The sequence below is a fragment of the Callionymus lyra genome, chromosome 2, assembly GCF_982586985.1.
Source record: "Callionymus lyra chromosome 2, fCalLyr1.hap1.1, whole genome shotgun sequence".
In the NCBI taxonomy this organism is placed as follows: Eukaryota; Metazoa; Chordata; class Actinopteri; order Syngnathiformes; family Callionymidae; genus Callionymus; species Callionymus lyra.
The window spans coordinates 5097138-5119701 of NC_141819.1; the positions used below are offsets into that span (position 1 = coordinate 5097138).

The following is a 22564-nucleotide window of genomic DNA, read 5'->3' on the forward strand; positions in this document are numbered from 1 at the left end:
AGTGTCAGCTTCACTGCTATGGGAAACTCTCAAGGCCTATATTAGAGGTGAAATAATCTCATACACTAACTACGAGAGAAGATTAAAAAACACTAAAATTAAAGAATTAACGAAACGCATCAGTCAGCTGGACTTGATCTACGCATCCTCCCCGTCACCTGACCTCTATAAGGAGCGCCTTTCCCTAAAAACTGAATTTGAACTATTATATATATATAGATTCAACTGTTACGATCATGGTGATAAGGCCAGTAAATTATTAGCATATCAGTTACGACAGATTTCAGCCTCACAACAAATAACTCAAATTCAAACGCCTTCTGGAATAGCAACTGATCATAAAAAGATAAACAATGAGTTCAGAGACTTCTACAAAAATCTGTACAAGTCAGAGAATAAGGCAGATATTTCAGATTAAAAAAAAAGTTTTTTTGACAATACAGTTGACTGTCACCTCAGGAACATCTTTCCTTTTATTTCTTGTTTATTTTAAATGCTTGTTTAGATTGACAATGTTATTATCTACAGGATGTGGGGGGTGTGTATGTGCGGACCAGGCATGTTTTGTTTTTTTCTTTCTTTTGTTGTTTTGTTTTTATTTATTTATTTATTTTGTTTTGTTTTAGTTCTTTTTATCTTTTCTGTTAATTATACAAGTATGTATCTTTACATCTTTTCATTTTTTTTATGAATATACTGTATATGTTTGAGTGTGTGTGGATATATATGTATACTTTTATTTTTACAGCGGCAGAAATGTTATTTCTCTTCTTCTGATGGACATTTTCTTCATTCATATTTTTTTGTATTTTCTGTGTATCATTCCCTTTACGCTGTTGAGTTGTACTAGTTGTTTTATGTAAAAAGTCAATAAACAAATATCTTAAAAAATATATATATATATATATATATATATACATGTATCAAGACATTCAGCATAAATGAAATGAAGTAAACAATGAAAGGACGTTAAAAACAAAATAAATAATCAACAAAATGAAATAATCAGAATCAGAATCAGAAAACCTTTATTAGTCCCGCGAGGGGAAATTCGGTTTAACAACAGCAAGAGAAATAAAAACACCCAGAAATAAAAACGAGAAAGAAAATCTAAATAGAATAAAAGATAAATCTGCGCTATATAATATATACACAATCATATTTACATAAATAACAAGAGGTGCAGTTAAATAGTTATCTTGGTGTGTTCTTGTTGTGGAGTCTGATGGCAGCAGGGAGGAAAGACCTCCGGTACCTCTCCCTCACACACCTGGGATGGAGCATCCTATCACTGATGGAGCTCCTCAATGCCCTCAGTGTGTGCTGGAGAGGGTGAGACAAGTTCCTCCTCATGGAGCCCAGCTTGCTCCGCATCCTCCCTCCAGTCACTTCCTCCACAGGATCCAGGGGGCGCCCTAGGACGTAACCGGCCTTCTTAATAAGGCTGTCCAGTTTAGCCCTATCCTTTGCTGTCATGCTGCTCCCCCAGCAGACCACACGGTTGAAGATGGCAGAGGCCACTACTGAGTAATAGAATGACTTCAGGAGTGGCCCCCGGACACCAAACGACCTCAAACTCCGGAGCAGGTAGAGTCTACTCCGCCCTTTTTTATAAAGAGCAGCAGTGTTATCCACCCAGTCCAGGCGGTTGTTGAGGTGAACACCCAGGAACTTGTAAGTCGTGACAATCTCAATGTCCTGTCCCTGGATGTTCAGTGGTGAGGGGGAGATGGAGGGACACCGCCGGAAATCCACAATCAACTCCTTAGTTTTGCTGGAGTTGATCTGAAGGTGGTTTTCCAGGCACCAGTCAACAAAGTCCTGGACAAGTCCCCGGTACGGCCCGTCATCCCCGTCCCTAATGAGGCCGACGATGGCGGAGTCGTCCGAGAACTTCTGCAGGTGACTGGTGGGAGACAGGTGTTGGAAGTCTGCAGTGTACAGTGAAAAGAGGAACGGTGCTAACACTGTTCCCTGGGGGACCCCTACACTGCACAGTACAGTCCTCGAAACACCATCCCGGGTCCTCACGAACTGTGGACGGTTGGTGAGGTAGTCCACAATCCAGTCCGTGAGGTGAGTGTCCGCTCCAGACAGCTCCAGCTTGTCCCTCAGGATGTCTGACCTGATGGTATTGAAAGCACTGCTTAGATCCAGGAAAAGGATCCTCACAGTGCTTCCAGGCGACTCCAGGTGAGAAAGAGCTCGGTGGAGAAGGAAGATGATGGCGTCCTCCACGCCGATGTCAGGTTGGTAGGCAAACTGCAACGGATCCATGGAGGAGCGCACCAGAGGACTCAGGTAACTAAGGACCAGCCGCTCCAGAGCCTTCATAAGGTGGGATGTCAAGGCCACAGGTCTGTAGCAGCTGGGATCCTTAGGGTGCTGAGTCTTTTTTATCTTTTTTGAGTCAGTTTTATCTTGATCTTTAAAATATATACTTTATTGAATATTGTTTTGATTGTTTAAGCGCTTTGTGACCCTGGTCTGGAAAAGTGCTATATAAATACAAATTACTTACTTACTTACTATACTGCTTCAAGACTACACCTGATGGGTTTCATTGAATCAGACAGAAGCAACAGCTACTCTTACTTTCACTCACTGTGGACATGCACACCAGTCAATTTATTTTGGGCTCAATGTAACAACTAACATATCATCATTACTGAACTTCACGGTTCCATGATGTCCAAAGATTTGTTTATTGGGAGAAACTTCTCAGCTCCCCCTACCAAGAAAAACACAGACCATATTGTTAACTTGTCTAAATAAATAAATATAGCCAAGACAACAATCCGCTGAGAAGTGAACCTTTGGAAGCCAGAACTTTGGACCGGTGCAGGCTCAGAATCATAGATAAGTATTTTATGAAGTATATATAAATTTATAATATACAGTAATCCAAGACAAGGACAAACCAGGACAGTACAGAACAAACATCAGTCACAGCAATAACATCAACAGTTACCATGATTGACCACCATTTCTGCTATCAACACCATCAAAATCAGCAGTGACCGACTACCATTTCTGCTATCAACACCATCAAAATCAGCAGTGACCGACCACCATTTCTACTATCAACACCATCAAAATCAGCAGTGACCGACCATCATTTCTGCTATCAACACCATCAAAATCAGCAGTGACCGACCACCATTTCTACTATCAACACCATCAAAATCAGCAGTGACCGACCACCATTTCTACTATCAACACCATCAAAATCAGCAGTGACCGACCACCATTTCTACTATCAACACCATCAAAATCAGCAGTGACCGACTACCATTTCTACTATCAACACCATCAAAATCAGCAGTGACCGACCACCATTTCTGCTATCAACACCATCAAAATCAGCAGTGACCGAACACCATTTCTACTATCAACACCATCAAAATCAGCAGTGAACGACCATTATTTCTACTATCAACACCTTCAAATTCAGCAGTGACCGACCACCATTTCTACTATCAACACCATCAAAATCAGCAGTGACCGACCACCCTTTCTACTATCAAAACCATCAAAATCAGAAGTGACCGACCACCATTTCTACTGTCAACACCATCAAAATCAGCAGTGACCGACCACCATTTCAACTATCAACACCATCAAAATCAGCAGTGACCGACCATCATTTCTACTATCAACACCTTCAAAATCAGCAGTGACCGACCATCATTTCTACTATCAACACCATTAAAATCAGCAGTGACCAACCACAATTTCAACTATCAACACCATTAAAATCAGCAGTGACCGACCATCATTTCTACTATCAACACCATCAAAATTAGCAATGAACGACCACCATTTCTACTATCAACACCATCAAAATCAGCAGTGACCCACCACCATTTCAACTATCAACACCATCAAAATCAGCAGTGACCGACCACCATTTCTACTATCAACACCATCAAAATCAGCAGTGACCGACCATCATTTCTACTATCAACACCATCAAAATCAGCAGTGACCGACCATTATTTCTACTATCAACACCTTCAAAATCAGCAGTGACCGACCGTCATTTCTACTATCAACACCATCAAAATCAGCAGTGACCGACCACCATTTCTACTATCAACACCATCAAAATCAGCAGTGACCGACCATCATTTCTACTATCAACAGCATCAAAATTAGCAATGAACGACCACCATTTCTACTATCAACACCATCAACATCAGAAGTGACCGACCATCATTTCTACTATCAACACCATCCTCGCGGGACTAATAAGGGATTCTAAAAAAAAAATAAAAAAAAATAAATAAATAAAAAAAAATCAGCAGTGACCGACCATCATTTCTACTATCAACACCATCAAAATCAGCAGTGACCGACCACCATTTCTACTTTCAACACCATCAAAATCAGCAGTGACCGACCATCATTTCTACTATCAACACCATCAAAATCAGCAGTGACCAACCATCATTTCTACTATCAACACCATCAAAATCAGCAGGGACCGAACACCATTTCTACTATCAACACCATCAAAATCAGCAGTGACCCACCACCATTTCAACTATCAACACCATCAAAATCAGCAGTGTCCGACCACCATTTCTACTATCAACACCATCAAAATCAGCAGTGACCGACCACCATTTCTACTTTCAACACCATCAAAATCAGCAGTGACCGACCATCATTTCTACTATCAACACCATCAAAATCAGCAATGACCGACCACCATTTATACTATCGACACCATCAAAATCAGCAGTGACCAACAATCATTTCTACTATCAACACCTTCAAAATCAGCAGTGACCGACCATCATTTCTACTATCAACACCATCAAAATCAGCAATGACTGACCACCATTTATACTATCGACACCATCAAAATCAGCAGTGACCAACCATCATTTCTACTATCAACACCATCAAAATCAGCAGTGACCGACCATCATTTCTACTATCAACACCATCAAAATCAGCAGTGACCGACCACCATTTCTACTATCAACACCATCAAATTCAGCAGTGACCGACCATCATTTCTACTATCAACACCATCAAAATCAGCAGTGACCGACCATCATTTCTACTATCAACACCATCAAAATCAGCAGTGACCGACCGCCGTTTCTACTATCAACACCATCAAAATCAGCAGTGACCGACCACCATTTCTACTATCAACACCATCAAAATCCGCATTGACCGAACATCATTTCTACTATCAACACCATCAAAATCAGCAGTGACCGACCATTATTTCTACTATCAACACATTCAAAATCAGCAGTGACCGACCATCATTTCTACTATCAACACCATCAAAATCAGCAGTGACCGACCACCATTTCTACTATCAACACCATCAAAATCAGCAGTGACCGACCACCATTTCTACTATCAACACCATCAAAATCAGCAGTGACCGACCACCCTTTCTACTATCAAAACCATCAAAATCAGATGTGACCGACCACCATTTCTACTATCAACACCATCAAAATCAGCAGTGAACGACCAGTATTTCTACTATCAACACCTTCAAATTCAGCAGTGACCGACCACCATTTCTACTATCAACACCATCAAAATCAGCAGTGACCGACCACCCTTTCTACTATCAAAACCATCAAAATCAGAAGTGACCGACCACCATTTCTACTGTCAACACCATCAAAATCAGAGGTGACCGACCACCATTTCAACTATCAACACCATCAAAATCAGCAGTGACCGACCACCATTTCTACTATCAACACCTTCAAAATCAGCAGTGACCGACCATCATTTCTACTATCAACACCTTCAAAATCAGCAGTGACCGACCATCATTTCTACTATCAACACCATTAAAATCAGCAGTGACCGACCACAATTTCAACTATCAACACCATCAAAATCAGCAGTGACCGACCATCATTTCTACTATTAACACCATCAAAATTAGCAATGAACGACCACCATTTCTACTATCAACACCATCAAAATCAGCAGTGACCCACCACCATTTCAACTATCAACACCATCAAAATCAGCAGTGACCGACCACCATTTCTACTATCAACACCATCAAAATCAGCAGTGACCGACCATCATTTCTACTATCAACACCATCAAAATCAGCAGTGACCGACCATTATTTCTACTATCAACACCTTCAAAATCAGCAGTGACCGACCATCATTTCTACTATCAACACCATCAAAATCAGCAGTGACCGACCACCATTTCTACTATCAACACCATCAAAATCAGCAGTGACCGACCATCATTTCTACTATCAACAGCATCAAAATTAGCAATGAACGACCACCATTTCTACTATCAACACCATCAACATCAGAAGTGACCGACCATCATTTCTACTATCAATACCATCAAAATCAGCAGTGACCGACCATCATTTCTACTATCAACACCATCAAAATCAGCAGTGACCGACCATCATTTCTACTATCAACACCATCAAAATCAGCAGTGACCGACCATCATTTATACTATCAACACCATCAAAATCAGCAGTGACCGACCATCATTTCTACTATCAACACCATCAAATTCAGCAGTGACCGACCACCATTTCTACTATCAACACCATCAAAATCAGCAATGACCGACCACCATTTATACTATCGACACCATCAAAATTAGCAGTGACCAACCATCATTTCTACTATCAACACCATCAAAATCAGCAGTGACCGACCATCATTTCTACTATCAACACCATCAAAATCAGCAGTGACTGAACACCATTTCTACTATCAACACCATCAAAATCAGCAGTGACCCACCACCATTTCAACTATCAACACCATCAAAATCAGCAGTGTCCGACCACCATTTCTACTATCAACACCATCAAAATCAGCAGTGACCGACCATCATTTCTACTATCAACACCATCAAAATCAGCAGTGACCGACCACCATTTCTACTTTCAACACCATCAAAATCAGCAGTGACCGACCATCATTTCTACTATCAACACCATCAAAATCAGCAGTGTCCGACCACCATTTCTACTATCAACACCATCAAAATCAGCAGTGACCGACCACCATTTCTACTTTCAACACCATCAAAATCAGCAGTGACCGACCATCATTTCTACTATCAATACCATCAAAATCAGCAATGACCGACCACCATTTATACTATCGACACCATCAAAATCAGCAGTGACCAACCATCATTTCTACTATCAACACCTTCAAAATCAGCAGTGACCGACCATCATTTCTACTATCAACACCATCAAAATCAGCAGTGACCGACCATCATTTCTACTATCAACACCATCAAAATCAGCAGTGACCGACCACCATTTCTACTATCAACACCATCAAATTCAGCAGTGACCGACCACCATTTCTACTATCAACACCATCAAAATCAGCAATGACCGACCACCATTTATACTATCGACACCATCAAAATCAGCAGTGACCAACCATCATTTCTACTATCAACACCTTCAAAATCAGCAGTGACCGACCATCATTTCTACTATCAACACCATCAAAATCAGCAGTGACCGACCATCATTTCTACCATCAACACCATCAAAATCAGCAGTGACCGACCGCCATTTCTACTATCAACACCATCAAAATCAGCAGTGACCGACCACCACTTTACTATCAACACCATCAAAATCAGCATTGACCGAACACCATTTCTACTATCAACACCATCAAAATCAGCAGTGACCGACCATTATTTCTACTATCAACACATTCAAAATCAGCAGTGGCCGACCATCATTTCTACTATCAACACCATCAAAATCAGCATTGACCGACCACCATTTCTACTATCAACACCATCAAAATCAGCAGTGACCGACCACCATTTCTACTATCAACACCATCAAAATCAGCAGTGACCGACCATCATTTCTACTATCAACAGCATCAAAATTAGCAATGAACGACCACCATTTCTACTATCAACACCATCAAAATCAGCAGTGACCGACCACCATTTCAACTATCAAGACCATCAAAATCAGCAGTGACCGACCACCATTTCTACTATCAACACCATCAAAATCAGCAGTGACCGACCACCATTTCTACTATCAACACCATCAACATCAGAAGTGACCGACCATCATTTCTACTATCAATACCATCAAAATCAGCAGTGACCGACCATCATTTCTACTATCAACACCATCAAAATCAGCAGTGACCGACCATCATTTCTACTATCAACACCATCAAAATCAGCAGTGACCGACCATCATTTATACTATCAACACCATCAAAATCAGCAGTGACCGACCATCATTTCTACTATCAACACCATCAAATTCAGCAGTGACCGACCACCATTTCTACTATCAACACCATCAAAATCAGCAATGACCGACCACCATTTATACTATCGACACCATCAAAATTAGCAGTGACCAACCATCATTTCTACTATCAACACCATCAAAATCAGCAGTGACCGACCATCATTTCTACTATCAACACCATCAAAATCAGCAGTGACCGAACACCATTTCTACTATCAACACCATCAAAATCAGCAGTGACCCACCACCATTTCAACTATCAACACCATCAAAATCAGCAGTGTCCGACCACCATTTCTACTATCAACACCATCAAAATCAGCAGTGACCGACCATCATTTCTACTATCAACACCATCAAAATCAGCAGTGACCGACCACCATTTCTACTTTCAACACCATCAAAATCAGCAGTGACCGACCATCATTTCTACTATCAACACCATCAAAATCAGCAGTGTCCGACCACCATTTCTACTATCAACACCATCAAAATCAGCAGTGACCGACCACCATTTCTACTTTCAACACCATCAAAATCAGCAGTGACCGACCATCATTTCTACTATCAATACCATCAAAATCAGCAATGACCGACCACCATTTATACTATCGACACCATCAAAATCAGCAGTGACCAACCATCATTTCTACTATCAATACCTTCAAAATCAGCAGTGACCGACCATCATTTCTACTATCAACACCATCAAAATCAGCAGTGACCGACCATCATTTCTACTATCAACACCATCAAAATCAGCAGTGACCGACCACCATTTCTACTATCAACACCATCAAATTCAGCAGTGACCGACCACCATTTCTACTATCAACACCATCAAAATCAGCAATGACCGACCACCATTTATACTATCGACACCATCAAAATCAGCAGTGACCAACCATCATTTCTACTATCAACACCTTCAAAATCAGCAGTGACCGACCATCATTTCTACTATCAACACCATCAAAATCAGCAGTGACCGACCATCATTTCTACCATCAACACCATCAAAATCAGCAGTGACCGACCGCCATTTCTACTATCAACACCATCAAAATCAGCAGTGACCGACCACCACTTTACTATCAACACCATCAAAATCAGCATTGACCGAACACCATTTCTACTATCAACACCATCAAAATCAGCAGTGACCGACCATTATTTCTACTATCAACACATTCAAAATCAGCAGTGACCGACCATCATTTCTACTATCAACACCATCAAAATCAGCATTGACCGACCACCATTTCTACTATCAACACCATCAAAATCAGCAGTGACCGACCACCATTTCTACTATCAACACCATCAAAATCAGCAGTGACCGACCATCATTTCTACTATCAACAGCATCAAAATTAGCAATGAACGACCACCATTTCTACTATCAACACCATCAAAATCAGCAGTGACCGACCACCATTTCAACTATCAAGACCATCAAAATCAGCAGTGACCGACCACCATTTCTACTATCAACACCATCAAAATCAGCAGTGACCGACCACCATTTCTACTATCAACACCATCAAAATCAGCTCCTTTCAGGCACAGTGAAATAACTTGTTTCTGAGACAAGTTAGTCTTGGTGATCCATCATACGTGTTCATGTAGCTGAATAACCAATGGCTGATGACTCTCAGTCCGAAAAAGTTTCTCGGCCCACATCCATTACTGTCCAGAAGAGGGCTGGTTTTAAAGGCGCCACCCATAGGCAACTCATCTCCAAAACCATTAGGTGGCACCTTCAACCTGTGATCAAGCCCCATCTCAAAACTGATCCTGAGCCCACATGTCTTATCGGTAGTGCTGTGACCCCGACAGGTCCCAGGATGGCGAGAAAACCCGTTGATAATGGTTCCATAATGCATCATTTCCATGACACGCTGAAAAAAAAAAGGGAGGCCAAACATGGGACCAGCTGCCCTCATCGCCCTTATAGGGAAGCAAACAGACTCTGGTCAATGTTGCCACGATTAGCCTTTATATTCTTACCTCATCAAGATGAAATCTGTCGGCGCAGATCGGTCAACACATAAGTGGAATCCAACACAGCTGATTGAGTTGGTCATGCGGCCGATCTACTGACTCCTTTAAGAAACATCTTAAGACGTTTCTATTTGTTCAGGCTTTTCCTTGATTTTCTGGAACTCCTGTTGTGTTATCAGTTTTATCTTGATCTTTAAAGTATATACTTTATTGAATATTGTTTTGATTGTTTAAGCGCTTTGTGACCCTGGTCTGGAAAAGTGCTATACAAATACAAATTACTTACTTACTTACTTACTATACTGCTTCAAGACTACACCTGATGGGCTTCATTGAATCAGACAGAAGCAGCAGCTACTTTTACTTTCACTCACTGTGGACATGAACACCAGTCAATTTATTTTGGGCTTAATGTAACAACTAACATATCATCATTACTGAACTTCACGGTTCCATGAGGTCCAAAGATTTGTTTATTGGGAGAAACTTCTCAGCTCCCCCTACCAAGAAAAACACAGACCATATTGTTAACTTGTCTAAATAAATAAATATAGCCAAGACAACAATCCGCTGAGAAGTGAACCTTTGGAAGCCAGAACTTTGGACTGGTGCAGGCTCAGAGTCATAGATAAGTATTTTATGAAGTATATATAAATTAATAATCTACAGTAATCCAAGACAAGGACAAACCAGGACAGTACAGAACAAACATCAGTCACAGCAATAACATCAACAGTTACCATGATTGACCACCTTTTCTACTATCAACACCATCAAAATCAGCAGTGATGACCATCATTTCTACTATCAACACCATCAAAATCAGCAGTGACCGACCATCATTTCTACTATCAACACCATCAAAATCAGCAGTGACCGACCACCATTTCTACTATCAACACCATCAAAATCAGCAGTGACCGACCACCATTTCTACTATCAACACCATCGAAATCCGCAGTGACCGACCACCATTTCTACTATCAACACCATCAAAATCAGCAGTGACCGACCACCATTTCAACTATCAACACCATCGAAATCCGCAGTGACCGACCACCATTTCTACCAACAACACCATCAAAATCAGCAGTGACCGACCACCATTTCTACTATCAACACCATCAAAATCAGCAGTGACCGACCATCATTTCTACTATCAACACCATCAAAATCCGCAGTGACCGACCATCATTTCTACTATCAACACCATCAAAATCAGCAGTGACCGACCACCATTTCTACTATCAACACCATCAAAATCAGCAGTGACCGACCACCATTTCTACTATCAACACCATCGAAATCCGCAGTGACCGACCACCATTTCTACTATCAACACCATCAAAATCAGCAGTGACCGACCACCATTTCTACTATCAACACCATCGAAATCCGCAGTGACCGACCACCATTTCTACTATCAACACCATCAAAATCAGCAGTGACCGACCACCATTTCTACTATCAACACCATCGAAATCCGCAGTGACCGACCACCATTTCTACTATCAACACCATCGAAATCCGCAGTGACCGACCACCATTTCTACTATCAACACCATCAAAATCAGCAGTGACCGACCACCATTTCAACTATCAACACCATCAAAATCAGCAGTGACCGACCACCATTTCTACTATCAACACCATCAAAATCAGCAGTGACCGACCACCATTTCTACTATCAACCCCATCAAAATTAGCAGTGACCGACCACCATTTCTACTATCAACACTATCAAAATCAGCTCCTTTCAGGCACAGTGAAATAACTTGTTTCTGAGACAAGTTAGTCTTGGTACTCCATCATACGTGTTCATGTAGCTGAATAACCAATGGCTGATGACTCTCAGTCCGAAAAGGTTTCTCGGCCCACATCCATTACTGTCCAGAAGAGGGCTGGTTTTAAAGGCGCCACCCATAGGCAACTCATCTCCAAAACCATTAGGTGGCACCTTCAACCTGTGATCAAGCCCCATCTCAAAACTGATCCTGAGCCCACATGTCTTATCGGTAGTGCTGTGACCCCGACAGGTCCCAGGATGGCGAGAAAACCCGTTGATAATGGTTCCATGATGCATCATTTCCATGACACGCTGGAAAAAAAAAAGGGAGGCCAAACATGGGACCAGCTGCCCTCATCGCCCTTATAGGGAAGCAAACAGACTCTGGTCAATGTTGCCACGATTAGCCTTTATATTCTTACCTCATCAAGATGAAATCTGTCGGCGCAGATCGGTCAACACATAAGTGGAATCCAACACAGCTGATTGAGTTGGTCATGCGGCCGATCTTCCTCTCCCTCTGTGTTTGATGATCTACTGACTCCTTTAAGAAACATCTTTTTGGTTAAAAGATCCAAAGTCTGACCCTCCCTGGCTTGACACAGAACAAGCTCATTGTAACAACCTACTGCTATCAGATCCTACATTTACCACTCGAACCTTTAAAAATCACCAATGTTTTAAAACTCTGACCATAAACACAACCTTAAAGGCTTGTTTGAGAACCTTAAAAATCACAAACTCACAAAAAAATAGCCCCTTCAATCCGCTCACCCATCTGGCTGAACCCAGATCTCACTATCAACAAAAAAATGATTAACTTCAGCAGCTGGAAGGAAAAGGTTGTTACACACTTGTACCATATTGTACGACAAAAACTCGCTCATAGGCTTCTCTGAACTTGACAAATTCACACTTTTTAGAATATATGCAAATGCATTCTACAATTTTACCAATAATTACAAAAAATGTATCGTCAGAAGATTCCATTCCAGTGAATAAAATACTACACATCCCCAGTACAAAGACAATAATATCCAAAATATATTGGGTACTGAACCAGGCAGACACTTCTATGTGCATACCAACCTCAGAATGGGATGAAGAACCTCTCCATGAGCACCAACTCCGACTTTTGGAGTCTTATATGTAACAACGTTTTCATTAAGAATACAAAAAAAAACATTTACAGCTTATCCAATGTAAGAATATTCATCGAACTCACTATACTTAATATATATATATTATATATATATATTATATATATACACAAACTCTGGTGATTGCTCATGATGATAAGGTTCCAGGGTTGAGTCAGTACTTGGGTGACTTAGGTCAGTCTGTCAAACTGAGCCTGAGAAACCTGGGTGTTGTATTTGATAAAGACATGTCTCTTGTTCGACACTGAAGAAAACTGACCAGAAACTGTTTCCTTCAACTGAGAAAAATCTCTAAACTTAGGAAAATGTTGTCGGAACATGATCTGGATCTTATAATCCATGCGTTTGTTTCTTCTCGTCTGGACTATTGTAACAGTTTGTTTTCATGTCTTAACAAGAAGGATCTGTCTCGCCTGCAGTTGATTCAGAACTCTGCAGTGAGAATTCTAACTCGCTCAAGTAGAAGAACTCACATTTCTCCGATCCTTAAAACTCTTCACTGGCTTCCAGTTTCTTTCAGGATCAACTTTAAAATTCTGGTTCTTACTTTCAGATCTATTCATGGTCAGGCTCCTCCTTACATCACTGATCTGATCCAGCCTTACACCCCAGCTCGGGCTCTGAGGTCTGTGGATCAGAATCTACTGATGGTTCCTGAACTTCCGGACCAGAGGAGAGAAATCTTTTCAGGCTGTTGCTCCTAAGCTTTGGAACGATCTTCCTCTCTCTTGCTCTTGATGATCTACTGACTCCTTTAAGAAACATCTTAAGACGTTTCTATTTGTTCAGGCTTTTCCTTGATTTTCTGGAACTCCTGTTGTGTTATCAGTTTTATCTTGTTCTTTAAAATATATACTTTATTGAATATTGTTTTGATTTTTTAAGCGCTTTGTGACCCTGGTCTGGAAAAGCGCTATACAAATACAAATTACTTACTTACTTACTTACTTACTTACTATACTGCTTCAAGACTACACCTGATGGGCTTCATTGAATCAGACAGAAGCAGCAGCTACTTTTACTTTCACTCACTGTGGACATGAACACCAGTCAATTTATTTTGGGCTTAATGTAACAACTAACATATCATCATTACTGAACTTCACGGTTCCATGAGGTCCAAAGATTTGTTTATTGGGAGAAACTTCTCAGCTCCCCCTACCAAGAAAAACACAGACCATATTGTTAACTTGTCTAAATAAATAAATATAGCCAAGACAACAATCTGCTGAGAAGTGAACCTTTGGAAGCCAGAACTTTGGACTGGTGCAGGCTCAGAGTCATAGATAAGTATTTTATGAAGTATATATAAATTAATAATCTACAGTAATCCAAGACAAGGACAAACCAGGACAGTACAGAACAAACATCAGTCACAGCAATAACATCAACAGTTACCATGATTGACCACCTTTTCTACTATCAACACCATCAAAATCAGCAGTGATGACCATCATTTCTACTATCAACACCATCAAAATCAGCAGTGACCGACCATCATTTCTACTATCAACACCATCAAAATCAGCAGTGACCGACCACCATTTCTACTATCAACACCATCAAAATCAGCAGTGACCGACCACCATTTCTACTATCAACACCATCGAAATCCGCAGTGACCGACCACCATTTCTACTATCAACACCATCAAAATCAGCAGTGACCGACCACCATTTCAACTATCAACACCATCGAAATCCGCAGTGACCGACCACCATTTCTACCAACAACACCATCAAAATCAGCAGTGACCGACCACCATTTCTACTATCAACACCATCAAAATCAGCAGTGACCGACCATCATTTCTACTATCAACACCATCAAAATCCGCAGTGACCGACCATCATTTCTACTATCAACACCATCAAAATCAGCAGTGACCGACCACCATTTCTACTATCAACACCATCAAAATCAGCAGTGACCGACCACCATTTCTACTATCAACACCATCGAAATCCGCAGTGACCGACCACCATTTCTACTATCAACACCATCAAAATCAGCAGTGACCGACCACCATTTCTACTATCAACACCATCGAAATCCGCAGTGACCGACCACCATTTCTACTATCAACACCATCAAAATCAGCAGTGACCGACCACCATTTCTACTATCAACACCATCGAAATCCGCAGTGACCGACCACCATTTCTACTATCAACACCATCGAAATCCGCAGTGACCGACCACCATTTCTACTATCAACACCATCAAAATCAGCAGTGACCGACCACCATTTCAACTATCAACACCATCAAAATCAGCAGTGACCGACCACCATTTCTACTATCAACACCATCAAAATCAGCAGTGACCGACCACCATTTCTACTATCAACCCCATCAAAATTAGCAGTGACCGACCACCATTTCTACTATCAACACTATCAAAATCAGCTCCTTTCAGGCACAGTGAAATAACTTGTTTCTGAGACAAGTTAGTCTTGGTACTCCATCATACGTGTTCATGTAGCTGAATAACCAATGGCTGATGACTCTCAGTCCGAAAAGGTTTCTCGGCCCACATCCATTACTGTCCAGAAGAGGGCTGGTTTTAAAGGCGCCACCCATAGGCAACTCATCTCCAAAACCATTAGGTGGCACCTTCAACCTGTGATCAAGCCCCATCTCAAAACTGATCCTGAGCCCACATGTCTTATCGGTAGTGCTGTGACCCCGACAGGTCCCAGGATGGCGAGAAAACCCGTTGATAATGGTTCCATGATGCATCATTTCCATGACACGCTGGAAAAAAAAAAGGGAGGCCAAACATGGGACCAGCTGCCCTCATCGCCCTTATAGGGAAGCAAACAGACTCTGGTCAATGTTGCCACGATTAGCCTTTATATTCTTACCTCATCAAGCTGAAATCTGTCGGCGCAGATCGGTCAACACATAAGTGGAATCCAACACAGCTGATTGAGTTGGTCATGCGGCCGATCTTCCTCTCCCTCTGTGTTTGATGATCTACTGACTCCTTTAAGAAACATCTTTTTGGTTAAAAGATCCAAAGTCTGACCCTCCCTGGCTTGACACAGAACAAGCTCATTGTAACAACCTACTGCTATCAGATCCTACATTTACCACTCGAACCTTTAAAAATCACCAATGTTTTAAAACTCTGACCATAAACACAACCTTAAAGGCTTGTTTGAGAACCTTAAAAATCACAAACTCACAAAAAAATAGCCCCTTCAATCCGCTCACCCATCTGGCTGAACCCAGATCTCACTATCAACAAAAAAATGATTAACTTCAGCAGCTGGAAGGAAAAGGTTGTTACACACTTGTACCATATTGTACGACAAAAACTCGCTCATAGGCTTCTCTGAACTTGACAAATTCACACTTTTTAGAATATATGCAAATGCATTCTACAATTTTACCAATAATTACAAAAAATGTATCGTCAGAAGATTCCATTCCAGTGAATAAAATACTACACATCCCCAGTACAAAGACAATAATATCCAAAATATATTGGGTACTGAACCAGGCAGACACTTCTATGTGCATACCAACCTCAGAATGGGATGAAGAACCTCTCCATGAGCACCAACTCCGACTTTTGGAGTCTTATATGTAACAACGTTTTCATTAAGAATACAAAAAAAAACATTTACAGCTTATCCAATGTAAGAATATTCATCGAACTCACTATACTTAATATATATATATTATATATATATATTATATATATACACAAACTCTGGTGATTGCTCATGATGATAAGGTTCCAGGGTTGAGTCAGTACTTGGGTGACTTAGGTCAGTCTGTCAAACTGAGCCTGAGAAACCTGGGTGTTGTATTTGATAAAGACATGTCTCTTGTTCGACACTGAAGAAAACTGACCAGAAACTGTTTCCTTCAACTGAGAAAAATCTCTAAACTTAGGAAAATGTTGTCGGAACATGATCTGGATCTTATAATCCATGCGTTTGTTTCTTCTCGTCTGGACTATTGTAACAGTTTGTTTTCATGTCTTAACAAGAAGGATCTGTCTCGCCTGCAGTTGATTCAGAACTCTGCAGTGAGAATTCTAACTCGCTCAAGTAGAAGAACTCACATTTCTCCGATCCTTAAAACTCTTCACTGGCTTCCAGTTTCTTTCAGGATCAACTTTAAAATTCTGGTTCTTACTTTCAGATCTATTCATGGTCAGGCTCCTCCTTACATCACTGATCTGATCCAGCCTTACACCCCAGCTCGGGCTCTGAGGTCTGTGGATCAGAATCTACTGATGGTTCCTGAACTTCCGGACCAGAGGAGAGAAATCTTTTCAGGCTGTTGCTCCTAAGCTTTGGAACGATCTTCCTCTCTCTTGCTCTTGATGATCTACTGACTCCTTTAAGAAACATCTTAAGACGTTTCTATTTGTTCAGGCTTTTCCTTGATTTTCTGGAACTCCTGTTGTGTTATCAGTTTTATCTTGTTCTTTAAAATATATACTTTATTGAATATTGTTTTGATTTTTTAAGCGCTTTGTGACCCTGGTCTGGAAAAGCGCTATACAAATACAAATTACTTACTTACTTACTTACTTACTTACTATACTGCTTCAAGACTACACCTGATGGGCTTCATTGAATCAGACAGAAGCAGCAGCTACTTTTACTTTCACTCACTGTGGACATGAACACCAGTCAATTTATTTTGGGCTTAATGTAACAACTAACATATCATCATTACTGAACTTCACGGTTCCATGAGGTCCAAAGATTTGTTTATTGGGAGAAACTTCTCAGCTCCCCCTACCAAGAAAAACACAGACCATATTGTTAACTTGTCTAAATAAATAAATATAGCCAAGACAACAATCCGCTGAGAAGTGAACCTTTGGAAGCCAGAACTTTGGACTGGTGCAGGCTCAGAGTCATAGATAAGTATTTTATGAAGTATATATAAATTAATAATCTACAGTAATCCAAGACAAGGACAAACCAGGACAGTACAGAACAAACATCAGTCACAGCAATAACATCAACAGTTACCATGATTGACCACCTTTTCTACTATCAACACCATCAAAATCAGCAGTGATGACCATCATTTCTACTATCAACACCATCAAAATCAGCAGTGACCGACCATCATTTCTACTATCAACACCATCAAAATCAGCAGTGACCGACCACCATTTCTACTATCAACACCATCAAAATCAGCAGTGACCGACCACCATTTCTACTATCAACACCATCGAAATCCGCAGTGACCGACCACCATTTCTACTATCAACACCATCAAAATCAGCAGTGACCGACCACCATTTCAACTATCAACACCATCGAAATCCGCAGTGACCGACCACCATTTCTACCAACAACACCATCAAAATCAGCAGTGACCGACCACCATTTCTACTATCAACACCATCAAAATCAGCAGTGACCGACCATCATTTCTACTATCAACACCATCAAAATCCGCAGTGACCGACCATCATTTCTACTATCAACACCATCAAAATCAGCAGTGACCGACCACCATTTCTACTATCAACACCATCAAAATCAGCAGTGACCGACCACCATTTCTACTATCAACACCATCGAAATCCGCAGTGACCGACCACCATTTCTACTATCAACACCATCAAAATCAGCAGTGACCGACCACCATTTCTACTATCAACACCATCGAAATCCGCAGTGACCGACCACCATTTCTACTATCAACACCATCAAAATCAGCAGTGACCGACCACCATTTCTACTATCAACACCATCGAAATCCGCAGTGACCGACCACCATTTCTACTATCAACACCATCGAAATCCGCAGTGACCGACCACCATTTCTACTATCAACACCATCAAAATCAGCAGTGACCGACCACCATTTCAACTATCAACACCATCAAAATCAGCAGTGACCGACCACCATTTCTACTATCAACACCATCAAAATCAGCAGTGACCGACCACCATTTCTACTATCAACCCCATCAAAATTAGCAGTGACCGACCACCATTTCTACTATCAACACTATCAAAATCAGCTCCTTTCAGGCACAGTGAAATAACTTGTTTCTGAGACAAGTTAGTCTTGGTACTCCATCATACGTGTTCATGTAGCTGAATAACCAATGGCTGATGACTCTCAGTCCGAAAAGGTTTCTCGGCCCACATCCATTACTGTCCAGAAGAGGGCTGGTTTTAAAGGCGCCACCCATAGGCAACTCATCTCCAAAACCATTAGGTGGCACCTTCAACCTGTGATCAAGCCCCATCTCAAAACTGATCCTGAGCCCACATGTCTTATCGGTAGTGCTGTGACCCCGACAGGTCCCAGGATGGCGAGAAAACCCGTTGATAATGGTTCCATGATGCATCATTTCCATGACACGCTGGAAAAAAAAAAGGGAGGCCAAACATGGGACCAGCTGCCCTCATCGCCCTTATAGGGAAGCAAACAGACTCTGGTCAATGTTGCCACGATTAGCCTTTATATTCTTACCTCATCAAGCTGAAATCTGTCGGCGCAGATCGGTCAACACATAAGTGGAATCCAACACAGCTGATTGAGTTGGTCATGCGGCCGATCTTCCTCTCCCTCTGTGTTTGATGATCTACTGACTCCTTTAAGAAACATCTTTTTGGTTAAAAGATCCAAAGTCTGACCCTCCCTGGCTTGACACAGAACAAGCTCATTGTAACAACCTACTGCTATCAGATCCTACATTTACCACTCGAACCTTTAAAAATCACCAATGTTTTAAAACTCTGACCATAAACACAACCTTAAAGGCTTGTTTGAGAACCTTAAAAATCACAAACTCACAAAAAAATAGCCCCTTCAATCCGCTCACCCATCTGGCTGAACCCAGATCTCACTATCAACAAAAAAATGATTAACTTCAGCAGCTGGAAGGAAAAGGTTGTTACACACTTGTACCATATTGTACGACAAAAACTCGCTCATAGGCTTCTCTGAACTTGACAAATTCACACTTTTTAGAATATATGCAAATGCATTCTACAATTTTACCAATAATTACAAAAAATGTATCGTCAGAAGATTCCATTCCAGTGAATAAAATACTACACATCCCCAGTACAAAGACAATAATATCCAAAATATATTGGGTACTGAACCAGGCAGACACTTCTATGTGCATACCAACCTCAGAATGGGATGAAGAACCTCTCCATGAGCACCAACTCCGACTTTTGGAGTCTTATATGTAACAACGTTTTCATTAAGAATACAAAAAAAAACATTTACAGCTTATCCAATGTAAGAATATTCATCGAACTCACTATACTTAATATATATATATTATATATATATATTATATATATACACAAACTCTGGTGATTGCTCATGATGATAAGGTTCCAGGGTTGAGTCAGTACTTGGGTGACTTAGGTCAGTCTGTCAAACTGAGCCTGAGAAACCTGGGTGTTGTATTTGATAAAGACATGTCTCTTGTTCGACACTGAAGAAAACTGACCAGAAACTGTTTCCTTCAACTGAGAAAAATCTCTAAACTTAGGAAAATGTTGTCGGAACATGATCTGGATCTTATAATCCATGCGTTTGTTTCTTCTCGTCTGGACTATTGTAACAGTTTGTTTTCATGTCTTAACAAGAAGGATCTGTCTCGCCTGCAGTTGATTCAGAACTCTGCAGTGAGAATTCTAACTCGCTCAAGTAGAAGAACTCACATTTCTCCGATCCTTAAAACTCTTCACTGGCTTCCAGTTTCTTTCAGGATCAACTTTAAAATTCTGGTTCTTACTTTCAGATCTATTCATGGTCAGGCTCCTCCTTACATCACTGATCTGATCCAGCCTTACACCCCAGCTCGGGCTCTGAGGTCTGTGGATCAGAATCTACTGATGGTTCCTGAACTTCCGGACCAGAGGAGAGAAATCTTTTCAGGCTGTTGCTCCTAAGCTTTGGAACGATCTTCCTCTCTCTTGCTCTTGATGATCTACTGACTCCTTTAAGAAACATCTTAAGACGTTTCTATTTGTTCAGGCTTTTCCTTGATTTTCTGGAACTCCTGTTGTGTTATCAGTTTTATCTTGTTCTTTAAAATATATACTTTATTGAATATTGTTTTGATTTTTTAAGCGCTTTGTGACCCTGGTCTGGAAAAGCGCTATACAAATACAAATTACTTACTTACTTACTTACTTACTTACTATACTGCTTCAAGACTACACCTGATGGGCTTCATTGAATCAGACAGAAGCAGCAGCTACTTTTACTTTCACTCACTGTGGACATGCACACCAGTCAATTTATTTTGGGCTTAATGTAACAACTAACATATCATCATTACTGAACTTCACGGTTCCATGATGTCCAAAGATTTGTATTTTGGGAGAAACTTCTCAGCTCCCCCTACCAAGAAAAACACAGACCATATTGTTAACTTGTCTAAATAAATAAATATAGCCAAGACAACAATCCGCAGAGAAGTGAACCTTTGGAAGCCAGAACTTTGGACTGGTGCAGGCTCAGAGTCATAGATAAGTATTTTATGAAGTATATATAAATGAATAATCTACAGTAATCCAAGACAAGGACAAACCAGGACAGTACAGAACAAACATCAGTCACAGCAATAACATCAACACCTGTCAGTTACCATGATTGTAAGAAAGTATTTTTGATTGACTTGAAATAAGAGTCACTCGGGGTCAGAGGTGACAAAGTTAACCTGTGATGTCATCACTCTTCCTTCTCTCACGTCTGTTCCACAGTTTATTTGACTTTTGTCTTTCCTTGAACGATCAAAGATGCTTCAGAGCTTTTAACAGATCAACGATGAGCGAGTCTGGTTCTGACCGGTCAAGTTAGACTTTAGACTTTCTTTTATTCTCATTGCACAGAAAACACAGCAGTAAAACTGGCAACGAAACTCCGTTGCTTGGCAACCGTTAAAAAACACAGCAGAGAGATGTATATATAAAAAGTATAAATATAAATATTAATATGTTAGATATAGTGCAAAATAGTATAAACAGAATAAATAAATAACATTATAAATATTACATATAATAATTAATGTACAGTATATAAAGTATAAACACAAATAAGTTAACAATAGTGCAAATATGTTATAAATAGAATAAATACTTTTTATTTTAAATAGTGCATGGTCTCCTCCACCACACTGACAATCAGCACCGGCGCCCCCCAGGGATGCGTCCTGTCTCCACTGCTCTTCTCCCTCTACACCACAGGTGTCAAACTGGTCCAGAAAAGGGCCGAAACGGTGCAGGTTTTTGTTCCAACCAGTCAAGGACATATAGTTGAACCAATCAGGCATCTGAAGACAGTAATCAACTAATTA

At 40.7% G+C, this 22564-nt stretch overlaps 1 protein-coding gene across 1 annotated transcript in view; it reads left to right on the forward strand.

Annotated features, from left to right (window-relative positions):
- LOC148085133 (uncharacterized) overlaps positions 1-22564 on the forward strand; it is a 523722-nt gene that overhangs the window by 87928 nt on the left and 413230 nt on the right. The gene's annotated exons all lie outside the window — the stretch shown is intronic.